Source organism: Ornithorhynchus anatinus, chromosome 5 (genome assembly GCF_004115215.2).
Source record: "Ornithorhynchus anatinus isolate Pmale09 chromosome 5, mOrnAna1.pri.v4, whole genome shotgun sequence".
NCBI lineage: Eukaryota > Metazoa > Chordata > Mammalia > Monotremata > Ornithorhynchidae > Ornithorhynchus > Ornithorhynchus anatinus.
In genome coordinates, this window is record NC_041732.1 from 74,643,584 (window position 1) to 74,653,287 (window position 9,704).

The following is a 9,704-nucleotide window of genomic DNA, read 5'->3' on the forward strand; positions in this document are numbered from 1 at the left end:
CTGTTATACCGAGGAATCCCCATTTCACAAATGAAGGAACTGGGGCGCAGAGAAGTTGTAATCTGTCAAAAATTAACACATCAAGCAAGGGGCAGAACCGGGATTAGGATCCAGGACCTCTGACTCTCGAGTCCATGCTCCTTTTACAAGGCTATGCTTTTTCTATGAAAACAATGCTGGTTCCAGGCAGAATCTGTTGGCTTTTCCAATTATCAGTCCATCAGTAGTATTTATTGAACATTTACTGCATGTAGACTAATATATTTAGCACTTGAGAGGGAAGCAGCGTGGTCTAGTGAAGAGAGCTTAGGTCTGGAAATCAGGGGCCCTGGGTTCTCATCCCAGCTGCACCACTTGCCTGCTAGGTGACCTTGGGCATGTCCCATAACTTCTCTGGGCTTCACTTTCCCCATCTATAAAAGAGAGATAAAATCCTACTTCTACATACTTAGAGTTTAAGACTCATGTGGACAGGACCGTGTCCAACCTGAATATCTTGTCTCTACCACAGACCCAGAGTAAGTGCTTGGCACACAGTAAATGCTTAACAAGAACCATAATAATTGTTATTTCAATAGAGTGAGCAGGTGCTATCCCTGCACGTAAAGATTTTACATGTATCCCTGCAATTGGCTTCTGTTCACAGGCTCTTGCCTCCCCAAAACGTTAAGAGTTTGCTAACCTGGTGCCACCCTGGCTCACATTTCTGAGTGGTCTTGGAGGTTTCCCAACAAATGTTACCGTGGGTGTGGTTATCTAGAATTCCAGTCTCAGCCACGGTGAGTCTTTAAGTTGAGTGGAAAGAGCACGGATCTGGGAATCAGAGGATCTGGGTTCTCAAACCAGCTCCTCCACCTGACTCTTATGTGACTTTGGGCGAGTCCCTTAACTTCTCTAATTTCCTCATCTATAAAATGAGGGTCAAATCCCGGTCTGCTCTTATGCCACGGAGTCATCTCCAACCCATAGCGATGTCATGGACGCTTCCCTCCCAGAACGCCCCCCCCTCCACTTGCAATCGTTCTCATAGTGCGTCCATAGACTTTTCTTGGTAAAAATACGGATTTTTACCATTGCCTTCTTCTGAGCAGTTAACTTGAGACTCAGCCCTCGACTTTCTCCCATGCTGCTGCTGCCCAGCACAAGAGAGTTTTGACTTGTAGCAGATGGCCTTCCACTCGCTAGCTACTGCCCAAGCTAGGAATGGAATGGATACGCCTCTGCTTGATTCTCCCTCCCGGAGCCGAGACTGGTAGAGTACTGCAAAATCTCCAGGTGCTGTCCTGAAAGGGGGATAAAATCCTACTTTCATCTACTTAGATTGTAAGACTTCATGTGGACAGGACTGCGCCACTTTATCTCTGTGCCTCAGTTACCTCATCTGTAAAATGGGGGTTGAGACTGTGAGCCCCACGTGGGACAGGAAATGTGTCCGACCTTTTCTGCTGGTATCCACCCCAGGGCTTAGTACAGTGCTTGGCACGTTATTACTATTAGAGAAGCAGCGTGGCTCAGTGGAAAGAGCATGGGCTTGGGAGTCAGAGGTCAAGGGTTCGAATCCCGCCTCTGCCACTTGTCAGCCGTGGGACTGTAGGCAAGTCACTTAATAATAATGTCGGTATTTGTTAAGCGCTTACTATGTGCTGAGCACTGTTCTAAGCGCTGGGGGAGATACAGGGTAATCAGGTTGTCCCACGTGAGGCTCACAGTCTTAACCCCCGTTTTACAGATGAGGTAACGGAAGCACAGAGAAGTGAAGTGACTTGCCCACAGTCGCACAGCTGACAAGGGGCAGAGCTGGGATTTGAACCCATGACCTCTGACTCCCAAACCCATGCTCTTTCCACTGAGCCACGCTGCTTCTGTGCATCAGTTACCTCATCTGTAAAATGGGGGTTAAGACTGTGAGCCCCACGTGGGACAACCTGATTCCCCTGTATCTACCCCAGCGCTTAGAACAGTGCTCTGCACACAGTAAGCGCTTAACAAATACCAACATTATTATTATTATTATTATCTTGTCTCTCTAAGTGCTTGGCACACAGTAAATGCTTACTAAGTAGCACAATAATCATCATTTGAATAAAGTAGGCACGTGGCTCAGTGGAAAGAGGCCGGGCTTGGGAGTCGGAGGTCATGGGTTCGAATTCCAGCTCCGCCGCTTGCCAGCTGTGTGACTTTGGGCAAGTCACTTCACTTCTCTGTGCCTCACCTCATCTGTAAAATGGGGATTAAAACCGTGAGCCCCACGTGGGACAACCTGATCACCTTGTATCCCCCAGCGCTTAGAACGGTGCTTTGCACATAGTAAGCGCTTAACAAATACCACTATCCCTGCACTTTAAGATTTTACAAGTATCCCTGCAATTGGCCTCTGCTTATGGACTCCTGCCTCTCTAAAACATTTAGAGTTTGTTAACCTGCTGCCACCCTTACTCATGTTCCTTTGGGGCCTCGGGGTTTCCCAACAATTGCTAACATCAGTGTGGATGTCTAGAGTTCTAAAATCAGTCTTGGCAAGTCTTAAAGTTGAGTTGAAAGAGCATGGATCTGGAAGTCAGTTGACCTGGGTTCTAATCCCAGATCCACCACTTGCCCACAGTGTGACCGTGAGCAAGTTTCTGAACTTCTCTGGGCCTCACTTTCCTCTTCTGTAAAATGGGGTGGATAGAGCACAGGCCTGGGAGTCAGAAGGTCAGAGGTTCTACTCCCGGCTCCGCCACAGGTCTGCTGGGTGACCTTGGGTAGGTCACTTCAGCGTGGCTCGGTGGAAAGAGCACGGGCTTGCGAGCCAGAGGTCATGGGTTCTAATCCCAACTCTGCCACTTGTCAGCTGTGTAACCTTGGGCAAGTCACTTAACTTCTCTGTGCCTCAGTTACCTTCTCTGTGAGCCCATTATTGGGCAGAGATTGTCTCTGTTGCAGAATTGTACACTCCAAGCGCTTAGTACAGTGCTCTGCACATAGTAGGTGCTCAATAAATACTATTGAATGAATGAATGAATGAATGAATAAAATGGGGATTAAGACTGTGAGCCCCATGTGGAACAACGTGATCTCCTTGTATCCCCCCCAGCACTTAGAACAGTGTTTCGCACATAGTAAGCACTTAACAAATATCATCATTATTCTCTGGGCCTCGGGTACCTCATCCATAAAATGGGGATTGAGACTGTGAACCCCACGTGGAACCGGAACTATGTCCAACCCTAACTGCTCGTATCCACCCCAGGACTTAGTACGGTGCTTGGCACAAAGGAAGCACTTAACAAACACCATCATTATTATTATTATTATTAATACCTGTTCTCTCTCCTGCTTAGACTGAGAGCCCCACTCTGGGCAAGGACTGTGTCCGACCTAATTATCTTGTATCTATGCCAGTACTTAATAATGTTGGTATTTGTTAAGCGCTTACTACGTGCAGAGCACTGTTCTAAGCGCTGGGGTAAACACAGGGGAATCAGGTTGTCCCACGTGGGGCTCACAGTCTTCATCCCCATTTTACAGATGAGGGAACTGAGGCACAGAGAAGTGAAGTGACTTGCCCACAGTCACACAGCTGACAAGTGGCAGAGCGGGGATTCGAACTCATGAGCCCTGACTCCAAAGCCCGTGCTCTTTCCACTGCGCCATGCTGCTTCCCCAGTAAAAGGCTTGGCCCACGGTGAGCGTTTAGCAAGTACCGCGGTTACTTTTATTATTATTTAGGTAGGTTCGCCTGTCCGTCCCCAGCCCACGTGAGGAGACTGTCGGGATTTCTGTTTCTGTGCCAGCCTTGGCCCAGCCCAGCCTTGGCCTGCTGAGCACTGCTGTAGCCCAGTCATCTGCCTCAGTGACCTCATCTGTAAAATGGGGATTAACTGTGAGCCTCACGTGGGACAACCTGATTACCCTGTGTCTACCCCAGAGCTTAGAACGGTGCTCAGCACATAGGAAGCGCTTAACAAATACCAACATTATTATTAATATCATTATCTGCAGTGACCAATCACCAGTTTCAGACAGGGCAGTCTGGCCTCCAGTGGGTCTGGCCTGTCGGCTGCAGTTTCAGCACGAGACCTCTTTCTGTCAGCTATTTTGATCTCCGGCACCCAGTCACTCCCCACCCCTGAAACCCCACCACTCCCGGGTGTCTCACCCGGAAGAAAAACCCTAAGACCTCTCTGAAAGAATGTGCTAAAATCGAGGTGGATTCCAGCAGTTTTCTGCAAAAACATGGTGTCCGTTTGATGGCAACACATTATATTGCTGACCAACTCCTCCACCCCAGCTGTATTTGAAAGAGACACACAGCGGGGAAGAGGGGAAATCAGAACAAAGTTTTGTCTGGTGGATAGAGCCCGGGACTGGAAGTCAGAGGAGCTGGGTTCTAATCCCAGCTCTGCCCCTTGCCTGCTGGGTGACCTAGGGCAAGTCACTTCATTTCTCTGTACCTCAGTTACTTCATCTGTAAAATGGAGATTAAGACTGCGAGCCCTATGTGGACGGGGACTTTTCCAAACTGATTATCTTGTATCTACCCCAGGCTTAGGTGTCAGGTACATAGTAAGCACTTAACAAATAGCACGGTTATCATTATTATAACCCCCGAATCAGGATCTTTCTGGCTTAGACTCACCCCCTCACACACAACTCAGACCAGCAGCCCCAGTGGCCCCCAACAAACCAAACAGACACTGTGGAAGGTTGGAGGGGCTTAGAAGGGTCTTCTCCTCCCCCTGCAGAATGGGAAATACAGCCCAGCAGAAAGAACAGCAGATGGGTAGGGGTTCATAAAAGTATTTTTAATCTCCAGGTCTGGATGGCTGTTCTGAAGAATACAAGCTTTGCTCACACATTCTGTTACATCGTCCCATCTCTTCAACTGAAAATAATTTTATGGTTAACTACAGACCATCTGTTATCCCCAATTTTTCTTAGGAAGGCCATGCTCCATGGAGTTGATTAATATTTACTTAGCCTGCTTAAAGCACAGGCATAGTATAGGAGATTTGCACAAATCTCGAAGGGTTTAATCCCTAGCCCAGATCTCATGGGCCAGGAAATCCTGGGTTGTCCATGGGGTCTTCCTGGTTCCAGTCCTCAGGCACAAATCACCTAGGAATCTTTAATAATTCCTAAAATTCCCTCTCCCCCGGACTGATGTCCGGACTAATGGTACTTGGTTGTGACGTTTTGAATGTTTTCTCTTCCTCCCCTCCGCACCATCAAAGCTCTTTTAAAAAGCCTCCTCCTCCATGAAGTCTTCCCTATCCCCTACCTTCCTGTCCAACTCATGCCTCCTAGACTGTAAGTTCCTTGAGGGCGGTTTTCATGTCTAACTTTATTGTATTCTCCCAAATACTTGGTATAGTGTTTTACACAAACGAAGTGCTCGATAAGTGCGACTGATGGAATTACTGATAGATTGATGCCAATAACATCCCTTTGCACAGATGTCGATTGGATTATTCGCTCGATATCTGGGTATGTCGATGCTTACATCCGTTTTTCATTAGTTGTATGTTTGCAGTGTATGTTAGCTGTTGTATGTATATGAGCTAAAATACGTGTCAGCTGTGTGTCTGAAATTCATACCTGCCAGTCCCCTGATTTGTAAATTCCGTGAAGGCAGAGAATGTTTTTTGGCTTCTACAGTCCCCTCTAGACTGTAAGTTGCCTCTAACTGTAAGCTCGTTGTGGGAGGGAACGTGTCTACCAACTCAGTTGTATTGTACTCACCCAGGGGTTAAATACAGTGCTCTGCACACAGTAAGCACTCAATAAATACGATTGGTTGTTTGATTGATTGCACCCTCCCAAACACTCAAGGCATGTGCCCAATACCACGCCCTGTTGTTGGGTAATTACTACTGCTGTTCTCTCCCAAAGGCTTAGTACCGTACCTAGCATTCAGGGTGAGTAATAAATATCATTAACAAATTGAGTTGTGCACAATAGACCCTGAGGAAATAGATCATGTTGATGATGGTAGGTCTCTGGCATGGGCCTGCTGGGTGACCTCTGACAAATCACAACCTCTTTGGGCCTCCGTTTCTTCTTCTGCAAAATGGGTCTGTGTCACCTACCTCCCTATCTCACAAGGAAGTTGTGATATTAGAATGATATACTATATTTATTTGCATAATTGCCCTGCATTTTGGCAGCTTTGCAACCCCAAAACAGCAATGGAACTATTACATGGAGTCATATAAGAATTATGTCTAGCACTGAGCGGAGCAGGAGGAACAAAAATGGAGGAGAGGAAAGGCAAAGTGATGAGCTGGGCTGACCGAGGGCCCAGTGGTGAGCTCTGCTGATTGGCGGTCCAGCAGTGAGTTCGGCTGACCAGTGGCTCAGCGATGAGATTGGCCGAGCGACTGTCCAGCAGTGAGCTCGGCTGACCAGAGGTGAGCTCAGTTGACAGGCGGCTCAGCGGTGAGCTCAGCTGCCCAGCGGTGAGCTCGGCTGACAGGCAGCCAGCTCTCCATGCGGGGTGGGCGGAAAAGAAATCTCCCTCCTCATCACTGTCGTGCGCCACATCTCTGCTCACCTGATTCACAGGCCCAAGCCCTGCGGTCGCCTCCCGAGGAGGCTGGATCATCATGTGCGAGTTGAGTCCGCAGTGCACAGGAGAAACCCGAGGATCGGGGTCTAACGGGCAGCCACGTGGCAGAGGGGAGGTGGGGAGGGCAGGGGGAGAATGCAGTAGGGAGCCGAATGCTGAACCTATACTGTGCTTAATGAGATACAACTTATCCAGCCACCGCTGCTGTAATTGAAGTCACCAACCATATCAGACCTAAGGCTTTTGATCCGTACTTACATCCCACTTCAATCACTTCCTTGCCGGAGATTTTTTTTATTATTATTATTATTCCCCGGATCAGGAGTCTCCCCTTTCACCCAACATAACCTCAGACTTGACGCTACGCTTGCCGTGGGATCCCAGGGATGGCTTCTGCCATTACCCCTGGGGGATCATGTGGCAGCGGGACGAGGAGTTGGGGGGCCCCAGGTTGGTCTGACCCCGTTGGTCTCCACCTTAGACTTCACATCTGACCTCCGGTTTCCAGGAGGGGGTCCGAGCACACGAGAGAAAGCATGGACCAGCCAAAAAAGCACAGGGCTGGGAGTCAGAGGACCTGGATCTAATCCCAGCTTAGCCTCTTACCTGCTGTATGACCTTGGGCAAGTCACTTCACTTCTCTGGGCCTCAGTTTCTTCAACTGTAAAATGGGGATTCAATACCTATTCTCCCTCCTACTTAGATTGCAAGCCCCATGTGGGGCAGGGACCGTGTCCAACCTGATTGATTTGTATCTATGCTAGTACTTAGAACAATACTCCACATGTAGAAAGCACTTAAGAAATACCATCAAAAAAATGAAAACAGAATCCAGAGATCAGAGAGGATCTCATTCCACCCAACCAGTTCTTCCCATCACCAACCATCTGTAGGTCTGTATTTAAGTAAAGTCAGTGATAGCGGCTCGTGACGACCAGAAGACCCTGGCATCGGCATGCCAGATGCCAAACTGACTTGATGATGATGGTATTTGTTAAGCGCTCACTATGTGTCAAGCACTGTTCTAAGCACTGGGGTAGATACAAGGTGATCGGGTTGGACATAGTCCCTGCCCCAGGCGTGGTTCACAGTCTTAATCTCCACTTTACAGATACAGTAACTGAGGCACAGAGAATTGAAGTGACTTGCCCAAGATCACTCAGCAGACAGATGGGGGAGCCGGGCTTAGAACCCAGGTCCTTCTGATTCCCAGGCCCATGCTCTATCTACTAAACCATAGAGAAGCAGCATGGCTTAGGGGAAAGAGCACGGGCTTGGGAGTCAGAGGTCATGGGTTCTAATGCCGCCTCTTCCGCTTGTCAGCTGTGTGACTTTGGGCAAGTCACTTAACTTCTCTGTGCCTCGGTCAGCTCATCTGTAAAATGGGGATTAAGACCGTGACCCCCATGTGGACAACCTAATTACCTTGTATCTACTACGGTGCTTAGGACGGTGTTTGGCACATAGTAAGCGCTTAACAAATACCAGCATTATTGTTATTATTATTATTATGCTCCTTCCCTTTGCCCCATTAGATTGGAAGTTCCTGAATGGCAGGAAATGTAGCTTTTATCTCTGTTGAACTCTCCCACTCAATCAAACGTATTCCTTCGAAAACAATCCAAGTATCTTTAAAACTGGGATTTTATAGGCTCTGTCTTCCAGGGTTTTGGATCTTTCTAAAGAGCAGAGTTGAAGATCGCCTCACTGCAAATAATTGCTGTTCTTCCTCTTCGAACATTATTTGGCAGGGCTGGCTGGCTGACAAGTTAGGGTATCCCGAAACGCAATGGCTCAGGAGCAAGTAGGGGGCCAGTGGTACCCCATGAAACTTTTCCCCTCGTAACTCATTACAGACCTCTTGTCCATAAATCGATCCCACCCCTTTTGAACCTGGAACCATTTTCTGCCAGCCCAATTTCCTGAAGTAATGAATTCCATATGCTTTTCACCTGCTGGGAGAAAACACGGTAGAGCTTCTCTGCTTGGTCTCCTGGGGCCTGCTACAAAATGGCACATATGATTTCTTTATGCCTTGCTGGGTGCCAGTTCTATCACATGTGATCTCATATGTGTCTGGGTGCCTGGTGTGTGGGAGGGCTGTCAGTGTTCACTCTACAGGTGGACATTGTCATATTTGCTGAAAACCATGACCCCTGATCATCTCCCAAGCTTGCCTCAATCAATCAATCAACCAATTGTATTTATTGAGCACTTAATCTGTTCAGAGTATTGTACTAGACATTTGGGAGAGTAGAATATAATAGAACTGATAGACGTTTTCCACGCCCACAGGGAGCTTACAGTCTAGAGAGGGAGATAGACATTCATATAAATAAATTACAGATATTTAAGTGCTGTGGGGTTGGGGTGAATGAAGGGCCCAAATCCCAGTGCACCCTTGAATTACTTCCCTTTCTTTCCCAGTAATCAGGGAGGGAGGGAAAGGGAGAAAGCGTATGTTTAAAAGTACCCTGGAATTCTGGAATGTGACTTCTCTAAGTCACAGCATGCTTTAGGACCAAAAATGAGAGAGGACTGTGCGTGTTCCAATCCAAACGAGCTGATCCCAGCACTTAAAAAGCCATCTCCGTTCTAATGCTGGCTCTGCTACGTACCTGCTATGTGACCTAAGGCAAGTTACTTCACTTTTCTGTGCCTCAGCTGCCTCATCTGTAAAATGGGGATTCAATACCTGTTCTCCCTCCTACTTAGACTGTGAGCCTCATATGGGATAGGGACTGTGTCTGACTTGATCATCTTCCTCAGTGCTTAGAACAGTGCTTGACACTACCCTGGGCAAGTTCCTGTCGGCAAGGCTGTTAAAAAGGGGGTTTTACTGCCATAGAACATTGTAAGGGTAAGCAGAATTTATTTGAATTTTTGCTGCTAAAGGACCCAAAGGGGCTTCTTAAATGTAGGGGGTACCCAGGAAAAAGGGCTTCTGTGGGAAGGAGAATGATCCAGGGCAAAAGAACTAGTCAAATATAATTATTACGAGGCTTCTACCGGCACCAGCAAAGTGGTTATGAACGAACCATACTAACATGGTAAACGTCCAGTAAAGTTCTCCTCTCAGCTGTGCCTTCCACCGATACCTCACTTTACATCTGTGTTCGTGGTTAAGGAAGAGCTGTTAACATCCCTAACGTTC

The 9,704-nt window shown here is 47.7% G+C and overlaps 1 non-coding gene across 1 annotated transcript; it reads right to left on the bottom strand.

Annotated features, from left to right (window-relative positions):
- Positions 1 to 1,155: 1,155 nt before the first annotated feature.
- LOC114812476 lies at positions 1,156 to 1,293 on the bottom strand. Its single transcript, XR_003760129.1, has one exon. It is a non-coding gene; the product is annotated as a small nucleolar RNA SNORA7 (small nucleolar RNA).
- Between the last annotated feature and the right edge of the window lie 8,411 nt (positions 1,294 to 9,704).